The 15,068-nt window shown below is 37.8% G+C and overlaps 1 long non-coding RNA gene across 1 annotated transcript in view; it reads right to left on the bottom strand.

Moving 5' to 3' along the window:
* Positions 1-1,837: 1,837 nt before the first annotated feature.
* The window catches only part of LOC123328476, an 83,985-nt gene continuing 70,754 nt past the window's right edge, over positions 1,838-15,068 (bottom strand). Inside the window, exon 3 of the long non-coding RNA XR_006543325.1 lies at positions 1,838-2,043. This is a non-coding gene — a long non-coding RNA (uncharacterized LOC123328476). The remainder of the gene's footprint in view (positions 2,044-15,068) is intronic.

Here is a 15,068-nt window from a genome sequence, read left to right as displayed (position 1 = left end):
GCTTTCCACCATAGGTCAAACATTTTACACAAGGAGGAGGAGTGAGTAGTTCTAGAAGCAGGAAGGCCTTTCTAGTGTCTCTAAAATTAACCCATTTCCTCCTAATAACACCATCTTCTCTAAAACAAATCTTTTCCTGAGAAAGAATACACATCCACTTCCCTTCTCCTTGGTGAAAAGAAAGTAGTTCCCCCACAACATGAAAACCATGAAGGAAAAGAGGCAGAAGATCAAGTGAGGGAAATGTAACTAAACAACCTACTAGCTTGGGACTTTGCAATCTGTGTTTTCTTATTCTTTTGCCCATTTCTTATCCACTACTACAGATAGAAGCATTTGGATTTGAACGTGGATTTTCCCTGCCACAGCTTCCTACCTGCATGGACAAGAGAACCCTGGCATGGAATGGGGGCCTTAACGATGATCTCAGACCTAAGTCAACAGAAATGATACACTAGACCTTGATTTCTAGATGGAGAACCAGGAGTAAGTGAGGCTGCTAGAGTTCGCTTCTACGTACACACACACACACACCTTCCATAATTAGTAATCAGTGGCGGAAGTGCAGGAAATCATAAGTAGGTTAAATTGCTTTTTTGTTTTCATGCTCTCCTTTGTTTGCATTTGTCCTGGTTTGGAAAACCCCTCTCTGTGTGGGAAGCCACACTGCAGCACTTGGTACAATTAAAGGCGCACTGAGAGACTACAGTTTAAAGAGCTCTCTCAGACAGAGCCTTTTATTTTTAGGAGTGGATAGCAGGGGCTCTGTAACACACTTAGATTGGGAGAAACACTGTGCCCTAAGACAATAAGGGAGGCTGTGAGACTTCCAGCCATTCAGAAGAGGATCTCATGCATACTCAGAGAAATGAGCTTTGGAGATTTTTTTTTTTTTTAACCCGTGTAACTTTTTTTTTTCCTAATAAAGCTGAAGATAATCAAGTTTTTCTTTTCAACATAGTAAAATAGCATAGCTAGAGGCATGAGGGAAAGCTAAGTGGCTATAAATAGAGAGATGTGGTGAAGGCCAAGTACTGATGGAGTGCAGACCAAAGGTTTGGGGAGGTGATCAGAGCAAAAAACTTAAAAGGTGACATGGGCTAGGAAGACATACAGGAATAAGAATTTTGCATCTGGGCAGGACCTGAGAAGTGTGTATGCAAAGGTGGATTGGTTGTAGCATTGCTGCCTGGCAGAGTCATCCATTTTTTTCTCTTCAAAAAGCACTATGTATCAAGTCTTGTGCTAGATCCAGAGGCTACTTAACAGAATACATGAGGGCTACTTTCTGGAATAATATAAAGATATAAATGTAGTAACTGATAATTATGTTTAAATAGGATCCAAATAAATAGAAAATACAGAATACAATGAAGCTGCCAAATGAAAATTAGTATTTGCAATCTACTACTTACTGGCCACTGCAGTGGCCAACCTTCAGCACACCCTGAAAGGAGTTCAGGGTGCAGATCAGGAATGAGACACTATACTCAGAAAAACATACAGAACAGGCCTTCAAGACAGAGATTTTCAGAAGAAGGTTCTATGACCCCAAATGCTTGTATTTTCTCATATTTAGAAAAGCACTAAAATCATTACTTGCCTGCTCCTTGTGACTAGCAGCAAGCCCCTGCCAAAATGCATGCTTGACTGCACATATCCCCCTCCTCTAAAATCATATATCAATATAATGTTGACCTTCCCCTCCACCCCTTCCCAGCAATTCCCGAGGGCTTTCTGAGATGCTGTCTCCCAGCCTATAGTTCTCGTTTTGCCCCACATTAAACTTAACTGACAACTCTCATGTTGTGCATTTTTTTCAGTTGACGTTACCAAACTTTAAAATATTTTTATTTTGAAGTTTTCATAAATTACATATGAAAGTATTTGCAAAATTTTAAGAATAAAAATGAAACATTAAAGATATGTCCATGTACCTTATTCTTTAACATACATGAGCATAAATATGGACTCGTACTTTATATCCACATGTAGACATCTCCATCTGCAGATGTATTCTTGATGCATTAAGACAGTATGTTTCTGGCACAAAAATAGAAATATAGATCAATGGAATAGGATAGAAAGCCCAGAGATAAACCCACACAACTATGGTCTCCTAATCTTTGACATAGGAGGCAAGAATATACAATAAGTGGTGTTGGGGAAACTAGACAGCTAAATGCAAAAGAATGAAATTAGAACACTTTCTAACACCACACACAAAAATAAACTCAAAATGGAATAAAGACCTAAATGTAAGGTTAGATAGTATAAAACTCTTTGAGGCAGAACCCTCTTTGAAATAAATCACAGCTAGATATTTTTTGACCCACCTCCTAAAGAAAATAAAAATAAAAAATGAGACCTGATTAAACTTAAAAGCTTTTACACAGCAAAGGAAACCATAAATAAGATGAAAAGACAACCCTCAGAAGGGGAGAAAATATTTGCAAATGAAGCAACTGACAAAGGATTAATCTCCAAAATACACAAGCATTTCATGCAGCTGTATATCAAAAAAACAAACAACCTGATCAAAAAGTGGACAGAACACCTAAATAGACATTTCTCCAAAGAAGACATACATGTGGCCAAAAAACACCTGAAAAGATGCTCAACATCACTATTTATTAGAGAAATGCAAAATCAAAACTACAGCAGCAGTGGTCAGAATTTCCATCATCAAAAAAATCTATTAACAATAAATGCTGGAGAGGGTATGGTAAAAAAGGAAACCCTTTTACACTGTTGGTGGGGATGTAAACTGATACAGCTACTATGGAGAATTAGTATGAAGGTTCCTTAAAAAACTGAAAATAGAACTACCATCAGTTCAGTCCAGTCGCTCAGTCATGTTTGACTCTTTGCAACCCCATGGACTGCAGCACACCAGGCTTGCCTGTCCATCACCAACTCCTGAAGCTGGATCAAACCCATGTCCATCGAGTCAGTGATGCAAATCAAACATCTCATCCTCTGTCATCCCCTTCTCTCCCTGCCTTCAATCTTTCCCAGCATCAGGGTCTTTTCCAGTGAGTCAGTTCTTCCCATCAGGTGGTCAAAGTACTGGAGTTTCAGCTTCAACATCAGTCCTTCCAATGAATATTCAGAACTGATTTCCTTTATGATTGACTGGTTTGATCTCCTTGTGGTCTAAGTGACTCTCAAGAGTCTTCTCTAACACCACAGTTCAAAAACATCAATTCTTCAGTGCTCAGCTTTCTTTTTTTTTTTTTATAGTCCAACTCTCATATCCATACATAACTACTGGAAAAACCATAGCTTTGACTAGACCTTTGGCAGCAAAGTAATGTCTCTGCCTTTTAATATGCAGTCTAGGTTGGTCATAGCTTTTCTTCCAAGGAGCAGGGGTCTTTTAATTTCATGACTGTAGTCACCATCTGCAGTGATTTTGGAGCCCCCCAAAATAAAGTCTCTCACTGTCTCCATTGGTTCCCCATCTATTTGCCATGAAGTGATGGGACCTGTCATGATATTAGTTTTTTGAACGTTGAACTTTAAGCTAGTTTTTTCACTCTCCTCTTTCACTTTCATCAAGAAGCTCTTTAGCTCCTCTTCACTTTCTGCTATACAGGTGGTATCATCTGTGTTTCTGAGGTTATTGATATTTCTCCCGGCAATCTTGATTCCAGCTTGTGCTTAATCCAGCCCTGCATTTCACATGATGTACTCTGCATATAAGTTAAACAAGCAGGATGACAATAAAGAGCCTTAATGTACTCTTTTCCCAATTTGGAACCAGTCTGTTGTTCCATGTCCAGTTCTAAGTGTTGTTCTTGACCTGCATACAGATTTATCAGGAGGCAGGTCAGGTGGTCTGGTATTCCCAACTCTTGAAGAACTTTCCAGTTTGTTGTGATTTACACAGCCAAAGGCTACCATAAGACTCAGCAAATCCCAGTCCTGGGCATGTACCCAGAAAAAAAACATAATTCAAAAAGAAACATGCACCCCAGTGTTCACTCCAGCACTCACTATTCACAATAGCCAGGACATGGAAGCAATCTAAATGTCTATCAAGAGAGGAATGGATAAAGAAGATATGGTACACATACAATATGGAGTATTATTCAGCCATAAAATGGAACAAAATTGGGTCATTTGTAGTGATGTGGATGGACCTAGAGTCTGTCATACAGAGTGAAGAAAATCAATGAGAAAAACAAATATCATACTATATATGGTATATACCATATATATATATATAAAATACTGATGAACCAATTTGCAGAGCAGGAATAGAGATGCAGAAGTAGAGAATGGACATGTAGACACAGGGAAGGAAAGGTGGGATGAACTGGGAAGGTAGCATTGACATATGTACACTGCCATGTGTAAAATAGTTAGCGGGAAGCTGCTGTATAGCACAGGAAGCTCAGCTCGGTGCTCTGTGATAACCTAGAGAGGTGGAATAGAGGATGGGTGGGAGAGAGTTCCAAGAGGGAGGGGATATGTGTATATATATAGCTGATTGATTTTGATAGAAACAACACTGTAAAGCAATTATACTCCAATAATTTTTTATAGATCTCCAAAACTCCAGTTGAAAGAAGATTTTAAGGAAATAAATAAGATGATAAAAGTAGACAAGATTTACTAGAATACCTATTCATTTGCAACACACACATGAAAAGTAATCTCCTGAGGAATATTTTCATAATTCAGATGAATTGGAACCATAAGTAATTATGATGACTCTATGTACAGATTAATTGTCAATATGCTACTTCAGCTTATTTAAAATTAAAAACTTCATTTTATATTCTAAAATTATAAAATAGATCTAATGTAAATGCAATTATTTTAATTATCAGATTTTTTTCAATGATCTATTTAATTGAAATATTATTTCCTATATAGAATACCTGCTAACTCCTTGAAGAGATTTGAAATAGCTGCAACAATGACCTCATTAGTATAGAATAATAATTTGTTGAAAATGAAAAATAAGCAAATAGGTAATATGACAGATTACAAAAAATGAGCACAGTCTTTCTTCCCTCCATTTGCACTATACCTATGATGTTCTTCTCAGCATGAGGGGAGTCTATTTCCCACTCCTTAAATCTGGTGTGATGTTGAAACTTACTTTGTCTCTGAGAAAGCAGTAGGATAGAGATGTGCTAGTTGTGAGTCTAGGATTCTGTTAACTTTGCATACCGCCTACCCAACCCTCCACAGCTGCCATAAACATGTGAACAATCTTTGGCTTGTAGAGGATAAGAGACCATATGGAACTAAGACCAATATGGATCAGACATTCCTCATCCATGTTAGCTGCTGGTTGCTGGCATTTCAGTGAACCCAGTTGAGAACAAAAAAATCCAGAGCTGAATCCACCTCAAATTGCCAACCTACAAAACTGTATATTATGTAAATGGATGTTTTAGCCACTCAAATTTTGGAATAGTTTGTTACACAGTGATAGCTAAACACTACAGGAAATGAATGAGATGAGCCACAGAATAGAATTTTTAAAATAACATGGCTTTAACTTCCAAATCTATAAATCAGTAGCAAATAGAGCAACGTTATAACAATACCCATCAGATCTTACTGAAACCAAGAAAACTAGAAGAATCTTGGTAAGTAAAACACAGTTACTGAATTGTATTTTTCTGATTTCTTATTTACACAGTGCAATTTCCAGTAAAAACATTTTTCATCTCATAGTAACAATCATTATTGCTCCTATTTTAGTAACCTATAAAGAACATACTTACAAATTATATAAAAATGCAGGTCTAATTTTTTTATTTCAATGATGTTAAGTTTTTATTTATAGCAAATGACAAAAGTCTTTAAGATAAATCCTAATAAGCAAATAGTAGATCGTTGAGAAAATGTTGGAATAAATAGCAACTTCTAGTCCTAACAAACTATGAAATATTAGTCAATTCATTTTCCTTCCGTAGTTCTACCAATGAATAAAAAAGTCCTCTGACCACCTAGTCTTAGAGGGTGTCTATCAAGATGAAGTGAAATGGTTCATCTTAAAATACTTCACAAAACATAAACCACTCAGTTCAGTTCAGTCACTCAGTAGAATCTGACTCTTTGTGACCCCATGGACTGAAGCATGCCAGGCCTCCCTATCTGGGGTTTACGTGAACTCATGCCCACTGAGTCAGTGATGCCATCCAACCATCTCATCCTCTGTCATCCCCTTCTCCTCTTGCACTCAACCTTTCCCAGCATCAGGGTCTTTTCAAATGAGTCAAGTCTTTGGATCAGGTGGCCAAAGTATTGAAGTTTCAGCATCAGCATCAGTCCTTCAATGAATATTCAGGACTGATTTCCTTTAGGATTGACTGGTTGGATCTTCTTGCAGTCCAAGGGACTCTCAAGAGTCTTCTCTAACACCACAGTTCAAAAGCATCAATTCTTTGGTGCCCAGCTTTCTTTATAGTCCTACTCTCAAATCCGTACATGACTACTGGAAAAACTACAGCTTTGAATAGACAGACATTTGTTGGCAAAGTAATGTCTCTGCTTTATAATATGCTGTCTAGGTTTGTCATAGCTTTTCTTCCAAGGATCAAGTGTCTTTTAATTTCATGGCTTCAGTCTCCATCTACAGTGATTTTGGAGCCCCCCAAAATAAAGTCTATCACTGATTCTATTGTTTCCCCACCTATTTGCCATGAAATGATGGGACCAGATGCCATGATCTTAGTTTTCTGAATATTGAGTTTTAAGCCAACTTTTTTACTCTCCTCTTTCACTTATATCAAGAAGCTCTTTAGTTTTTCTTCACTTTCTGCCATAACGGTGGTGTCATCTGCATATCTGAGGTTATTGATATTTCTCCTGGTAATCTTGATTCCAGCTTGTGCTTCATCCAGCCCAGCGTTTCTCATGATGTACTCTGCATATAAGTGAAATAATCAGTGTGACAGTATACAGCCTTGTACTCCTTTCCCAATTTTGAACCAGTCTGTTGTTCCATGTCCAGTTCTAACTGTTGCTTCCTGACCTGCATACAGATTTCTCAGGAGGCAGGTCAGGTAGTCTGGTATCCCCATCTCTTGAAGAATTTTCCACAGTTCATTATGATCCACACAGTCAAAGGCTTTGGCAGAGTCAGTAAAGCAGAAGTAGATGTTTTTCTGGAACTCTCTTGCTTCTTCAGTGATCCAGAGGATGTTGGCAATTTGATCTCTGGTTCTTCTACCTTTTTAAAATCCAGCTTGAACATCTGGAAGTTCATGATTCACATGCTGTTGAAGCCTGGCCTGGAGAATTTTGAGCATTACTTGGCTAGTTTTTGAGATCATTGCAATTGTGCAGTAGTTTGAGCATTCTTTGGCATTGCCTTTCTTTGGGATTGGAATGAAAACTTGCCTTTTCCAGTCCTGTGGTCACTGCTGAGTTTTCCAAATCTGTTGGCATATTGAGTACAGCACTTTCACAGCATCATCTTTCAGGATTTGAAATAGCTCAACGGGAATTTCATCACCTCCACTAGCTTTGTTTGCAGTGATGCTTCCTAAGGCCCACTTGACTTCACATTCCAGGATGTCTGGCTCTAGGTCAGTGATCACACCATCATGATTATCTGGGTTATGAAGATCTTTTTTGTATAGTTCTTCTGTGTATTCTTGCCACTTCTTCTTAATATCTTCTGCTTCTTTTAGGTACATACCATTTCTACCCTTTATTGTGCCCATTTTGCATGAAATGTTCCCTTGGTATCCCTAATTTTCTTGAAGAGATCTCTAGTTTTTCTCATTCTATTGTTTTCCTTTGTTTCTTTGCATTGATCACTGGGGAAGGCTTTCTTATCTCTCCTTGCTATTCTTCAGAACTCTGTATTCAAATGGATATATCTTTCCTTTTCTCCTTTGCCCTCATTTCTCTTCTTTTCACTGCTATTTGTAACACTTCCCCAGACAACCATTTTGTCTTTTTGCATTTCTTTTTCTTGGGGCTCGTCTTGATCCCTGCCTCTTGTACAATGTCCCGAACCTCCATCCATAGTTCTTCATAAAGCATTATGTAAATGTAAAGTTATATCATGCTTTTACATCAGAGGAATAGCCTTTCTTCTAGGTTGAATAAATAGAAAAAGGAGAAAGAATTAGTCTCTAGTAAAGACTAATCACTTTATTTTGTGAGATAAAGAAAGCACTTTGTTGCCCTTCCCTGAGAAGTTGAACAGAGACCATCTGGTGGGTCCTCCAAGCATTTCATAATCGATCTCACATTTCATTAATCAACTATGGGCATTTAAAAAGGCTACCTGTCCTCTTCTAGTTATTGCTTAAAAGGAAAAATTATGCCCTGGGTGACTATGTTCTGATTAGTAATATTCACTGTGCTCTTTCTCATATGTCATCAGTTCAGTTCAGTCACTCAGGCATGTCCGACTCTTTGCGACTCCACGAACCACAGCATGCCAGACCTCCCTGTCCATCACCAACTCCCAGAGTCCATCCAAACCCATGTCCATTGAGTCAGTGATACCATCCAACCATCTCATCCTTTGTTGACCCTTTCTCCTCCTGCCCTCAATCTTGTCCAGCATCAGGGTCTTTTCAAATGAGTCAGCTTTTTGCATCAGGTGGCCAAAGTATTGGCATTTCAGCTTCAACATCAGTCCTTCCAATGAACACCCATGATTGATCTCCTTTAGGATGGACTGGTTGGATCTCTTTGCAGTCCATGGGACTCTCAAGAGTCTTCTCCAACACCACAGTTCAAAAGCATCAATTCTTCAGTGCTCAGCTTTCTTTATAGTCCAACTCTCACATCCATACATGACCACTGGAAAAGCCATAGCCTTGACTAGGTGTACCTTTGTTGACAAAGTAGTGTCTCTGCTTTTTAATATGCTGTCTAGGCTGGTCATAACTTTCCTTCCAAGTGGTAAGCATCTCTTAATTTCATGGCTGCAATCACCATCTACAGTGATTTTGGAGCCCAGAAAAATAAAGTCAGCCACTGTTTCCACTGTTTCTCCATCTATTTCCCATGAAGTGATGGGACCAGATGCCATGATCTTAGTTTTCTGAATGTTGAGCTAAGCCAACTTTTTCACTCTCCTCTTTCACTTTCATCAAGAGGCCCTTTAGTTGTTCTTCACTTTCTGCCGTAAGGGTGGTGTCATCTGCATATCTGAGGTACTCATATTTCTCCTGAGAATCTTGATTCCAGCTTGTGGTTCATCCAGCCCAGCATTACTCATGATGTACTCTGCATATTGTCCTCAGTTCAGCTCAGTTCATTTCAGTCACTCAGTCATGTCCGACTCTTCGCAACCCCACGAATCACAGCACGCCAGGCCTCCCTGTCCATCATCAACTCCCGGAGTTCACTCAGATTCACGTCCATCGAGTCAGTGATGTCATCCAGCCATCTCATCCTCTGTCGTCCCCTTCTCCTCCTGCCCCCAATCCCTCCCAGCATCAGAGTCTTTTCCAATGAGTCAACTCTTCGCATGAGGTGGCCAAAGTACTGGAGTTTCAGCTTTAGCATCATTCCCTCCAAAGAAATCCCAGGGCTGATCTCCTTCAGAATGGACTGGTTGGATCTCCTTGCAGTCCAAGGGACTCTCAAGAGTCTTCTCCAACACTGCTGTTCAAAAGCATCAATTCTTCGGCGCTCAGCCTTCTTCACAGTCCAACTCTCACATCCATACATGACCACAGGAAAAACCATAGCCTTGACTAGACGGACCTTTGTTGGCAAAGTAATGTCTCTGCTTTTGAATATGCTATCTAGGTTGGTCATAACTTTCCTTCCAAGGAGTAATTTTAATTTTAATTCTTTTAATTTCATGGCTGCAGTCACCATCTGCAGTGATTTTTGAGCCCAAAAGAATCAAGTCTGACACTGTTTCCACTGTTTCCCCATCTATTTCCCATGAAGTGATGGGACCAGATGCCATGATCTTTGTTTTCTGAATGTTGAGCTTTAAACCAACTTTTTCACTCTCCACTTTCACTTTCATCAAGAGGCTTTTTAGTTCCTCTTCACTTTCTGCCATAAGGGTGGTGTCATCTGCATATCTGAGGTTATTGATATTTCTCCCGGCAATCTTGATTCCAGCTTGTGTTTCTTCCAGTCCAGCGTTTCTCATGATGTACTCTGCATAGAAGTTAAATAAGCAGGGTGATAATATACAGCCTTGATGTACTCCTTTTCCTATTTGGAACCAGTCTGTTGTTCCATGTCCAGTTCTAACTGTTGCTTCCTGACCTGCATACAGATTTCTCAAGACGCAGGTCAGGTGGTCTGGTATTCCCATCTCTTTCAGAATTTTCCACAGTTTATTGTGATCCACACAGTCAAATCCCCCACAAATATATAAAGTCAAGGGAAGCTTATAAAAATATTATGTTCACTAAGGACAGCTAGGGGAATGAAGGGGGAACAGAGTGGGGGATACAAATAGAGAGACAGAGTAAGCGGGGGCAGACAAGTGTTCTGAAACAGTAAACTTCAAATGCGTTTCTCTTGGTAAATCATGGTTCTTAATTTTGGGGGACAACCTGTTGTTAACACTATGGAGTTCATAATGACTTGCTTTGCTTTTTAATCTTTTAATCTACTTACATGAGAATGAAGTGCTGATAAAATTAGGGTTTTAGTGTCTATGCCTACATGGACCATTTTTCTCTGCCCTATAGAATTATCCTATGTTGAGCTGAGCCCTTATCCCCAACCAAGTCTACTAAGAGTATGTGTTATGGGTCCTTACGGGTCTATAGTGGAATAAGCAATCATAGAAACAACTAAACAGCCTGTCAGTTGGGGGAGGGTTATGTTCTCATATTCTCCCTCTCTCTTGCCCCTTCCTCTGTCCCTTCCTGCCTCCCTCCCAGCCTACTAAGTTCAAAGATTCCTTGATTTCTTTAATAGTGACAAATCTTTCAGGAAACAGTTAAAAATAACACTCCAAGTTGAAATATTCCTGAGAAAGTTCAAAATTCATTTTAACAATTGCTTAAGTTATCACTAATAAATCCTCTCTGAAGGTAGCATATCATAGACTGGAGGCAGTCATGGAATTGTGAGATTACCCTAATGGAAAATTGAGAAAAAACAATAACAGTTAGAGAACAGCATTGGTTTTGATTTTGAAGATGAACTTAGTAGATGTCACAGCCTGGGCAAGGAATTACCCTACATAGGAAGTAATGTGGATGGATCAGATTAAAACAGTATAGGAACAACAATTCAAAGGTAGTGTGCTCATAAGGGTGAATCATTCAAGCCATTTCGGTTGAGAGCACAATCTAGTGGTTAGCAGCTTCTGGTATCTACTTTGCAGTCTGGTCATTGCATGGTATAGACATAGTTCTCAAACTTCAACTCCAATGGATTAAAAGTTTGTCTTCAGTTACATCAAATATTTTCAGTTTATTTTATTAAGGAATCAGAGCAAGGGAAAAGTCAAATAATATATTGGTCTAAAAGGTTAAATCACCAGCAGAGGATTAAAAGGCAATGGAAGAGAAGGCTCCTCTGAGGATATTTTGTGTGAGATGACCTGGAACAGATCCTCTTACTCACAATAACCAATTACTCACTACACCTTGCTCTTTTCTAGCAGGTATTATTGGCAATGGCAGTTACTGCAGGATTTAGTCATTTCAGCAGAGACACCCAGATGTGAAATGGGTGCTGATTATGGTTGGCAGGCAAATAAGATATTCTTCTTACATAAGACTGAAGAACAATTCCAAATTCAAAGTGTGGAGGCTCTTGAAAATAAATCTAAACCAAACAAAAAAATCCCCATCTTAAAATTTTGATAACTGGATCACATCTATCCTTTCTTCTGGCCACTCTAATAGCTACCATTTAGAAGAAAACTCCAGCCTCTGTATTGTATCTAAGCATTAATCTACAGGGTAATTACATAAGCCCTATAGTGAAAGTTTAGCTAACAAGCTTTTTTTCTGCAGGGTGAAAAATTTATTATTTTGCTTGTGGCAAGGTCTCAATATGATATCAGAAATGAATATCAGGTATTCTGTGGTTGAATTAATATATCCATTTGAAACTATAATTCTGCCTGTGAAAGAAATAAGCGTTTTTCATTCACATCTTGTGATTTTTGCCAATTTGTTATTCAACTCCATGTTACAACTTTATGTAAAACAGAAGCTTTAGAGTAATATATAGACTGCCACTGCACTTCAGAAAGGGAATGATTAAAATAAGCCCCAAAGAATTAATCATCTCTGCCTATAATAAAATCTTACACACAATTTTTGGTGTATACTGACATACTTTGAACTATATCAGAAAGTCAACTTGACAGAAAATAAGTAATATTTCTTATTAAATCATTTTTTAAAAAAAAGATTTTGGGGATGAAAACACATTTTCTTTACCTTTAGTCATTTTTATTCTATTACCTGTTCTTCCTTATAATTCACATAGAAAAATTGACTAGCCTTAGAACATGGTTCCATTTGACACATGGATAACTTTGTTATCTAAAAGATACTTTGGCCTGATTGAAAGGTATGAAGTTAGAAATTAAACCTGCATTCTCAAATTGGGTGGTGTCAAAACAAAACCATAGAATGTCCTTATGCCTCAAATGCATCATTTGAATAATGAGGAAAATAACACCAAAGTTATTGTGGGAAGTAAATGGTATAAATTTCAAAACATATTTTAAAATTACAAATACAATATAAGTATTAGTTAAAATGGTACTGTAGCAATCATTTAATAAACACAGTATTCTTTTGATGAAAACAAAAAGGACAAAATAAGTAATCTTATTCCCCATTTTATAGCTGGAACATACTTCATGCTAGAGTTCACTGGATGACTATAATCAATAAAGAAAAATGTACAGCCTCTGTGTTTATATATTATACAAGAAAGGATTCTGTGAATAACATAGATGCCTCAGCTACATTCTGAACAGAAACTTCACCCTACTGTTCAAGTCATAATTAATTAGATAAAGGATGGACACCTTAGTAATGGAAGTAATCATTAAGTTGCCGAAGTACATGAGACAACATTAGAAATCTTTCCAATTGAAGTTTCTCTATATTAGGTAGACACTGACAGAATCATCAATTCAATCTTGCAAAGAGTTTGAAATTAGTCATCAAGAACAGATCACAGAGTAACAACATAGGAGCATAGGAGCTGGTAAGTGGTGTCCGTAAACAGAGATTATAGGCAGGAGAAAGCACCAGGCATAAGAAAATTGAAGCCTTGAATAAGCAAAGCCAAAGACTGAGAAAGGAGTGGAGAGTTCGTTAGTTGAGAGAAAGTATGAACAATGAGGTGAGCATAATTGACATTAGGAAAAAAATGGAAGCAGAGATAGAAAGTTCTTATTACTGTGTATCAGAGTAGAGTTATAGATTCTTGGTGCTGAAGGGCCAGAAAGATAACTTAATTCAAAAAACTGCAGCATTTTATAAACCATAGCCAATTAAATCTGACTAACTGACTTTTGAGTCAACTCCTTGTTCTTCATTGCTGCTTTTCCTTGATAAGGATTAGTCAATAATCTCCATAAATTGAGGCAGTATCTGCATTCTCTACAACTGAAAAATAGCTTATCTTGGCACAATGGAAACGTGGCAATGAGATCCATATTCTTTACCTCTGAAGTTAGATAATATATTCATAAGAGATCTAGATAACTATTTGTAGCTTTTCCAAGACTCTTACTGCCTTTTTTTCAGTTAAATTTAAAAACAAAATAATCAAAACCTCAAAATATCTAATAATATCAAACCTCAAATTATCTTACCTACAAATTAAGAGTTGATCCTTCAGGTTATGAAAGTTGCTCTTATCTTCTTTATTTCCCTCTAATCTGAAGCCAGATGACTATACTTTAGAAACTGGTAGAACTATATCAAAAGAACTAAGATTTAAACCCAAATCCCTACACCATCAAATTGACAGTTGTTTAGAAGCAATCTTTTCACAGGGTTAAAATGTGAACGAATGTGTCTTATATTTATAACCCATTGTATTATGTAAATACCCATACACATATTCGCATCACATACCACACACACGCACACAAATTTCTACCTTATTTGCTGCTTACAATCATATAAGAAGGCAAATTATATTACCCTTATTATCCACTTGTCAAATGAAGCAGCATGGGATATTTAAATGCTTTGTCCAAGATTCAACAACAATTCAGAAGTGGAACTAAAAGTCAGGAGTCCTGGCTAAAAGTCCATTCACCTATATGTGGTGCCACACTCCTTAATCACACCCATCACAGACGTGTCAACTTAAGAAAGATTTCAAAGACTGTTAGTAGACGTATAGTATATTTGAAAATGCCTGAATTTCAGGGAAAAATGTGCAATGTGTGGGAGGTATTGGGGAGGGAGATAAAATGTTGTGCTCTCAGAAATTCCCATCACTCGACTGCCTATATAATACCCATTGCACCGTGGGCTGCACTTTCTAGAATGAGTTAACCATCTAAGTCTCCTGGGTGGTGGCCTTCAGCCCAAGGCAGTCAGCTTTAGGTCTGGGAACATATTCCCAACTTTCAACCAATGCTTGCTTCCCAAAGGCAGGGAGAGAATAGGATTTGTTATTGAAAAGAGAATAAGTCTTCTCTTCACAGAGATGTGACTGTATTGATATAGAACACTGCCCAGGAATCACAAATAACTACTGTGAACTGATGATGAGAAACCTTAGAAATCAAAACAAAATGCTAAGCTACAGGTCTAGCTAGGAAAGAAAAAAAAAACAAAACAGCAGAGTTTTAAAAAATAGACATCAAGTATGAATTTTTCATTACTTTTGAAAGCAGAAATATAGACTTTTGGCAGATGAATTATTTTATGATAATCTCACTGTCTTTTAAATACATGAATGGATACAAGAAAAGTGAATTTAGTTTGGGGAGAATGATCAAGTTATGTGAGGTTGCTCTGTGAACATGAATTCTACAGATACCAGAAATTCTGAAATATTCCATCAAATCAATCTGTGGCATGATGAAACTTCCTTGAACCATACTAAGCAAGCACTCTGCCAAGTATGGGTTAGTTTTTCTCTAGTTCTGCTGTAAAACTGTT

The sequence above is a fragment of the Bubalus bubalis genome, chromosome 12 (genome assembly GCF_019923935.1).
Source record: "Bubalus bubalis isolate 160015118507 breed Murrah chromosome 12, NDDB_SH_1, whole genome shotgun sequence".
NCBI classification, from domain to species: domain Eukaryota; kingdom Metazoa; phylum Chordata; class Mammalia; order Artiodactyla; family Bovidae; genus Bubalus; species Bubalus bubalis.
Note: the sequence above shows the minus strand (reverse complement) of the source record. Positions and strands in the feature narration are given on the sequence as shown.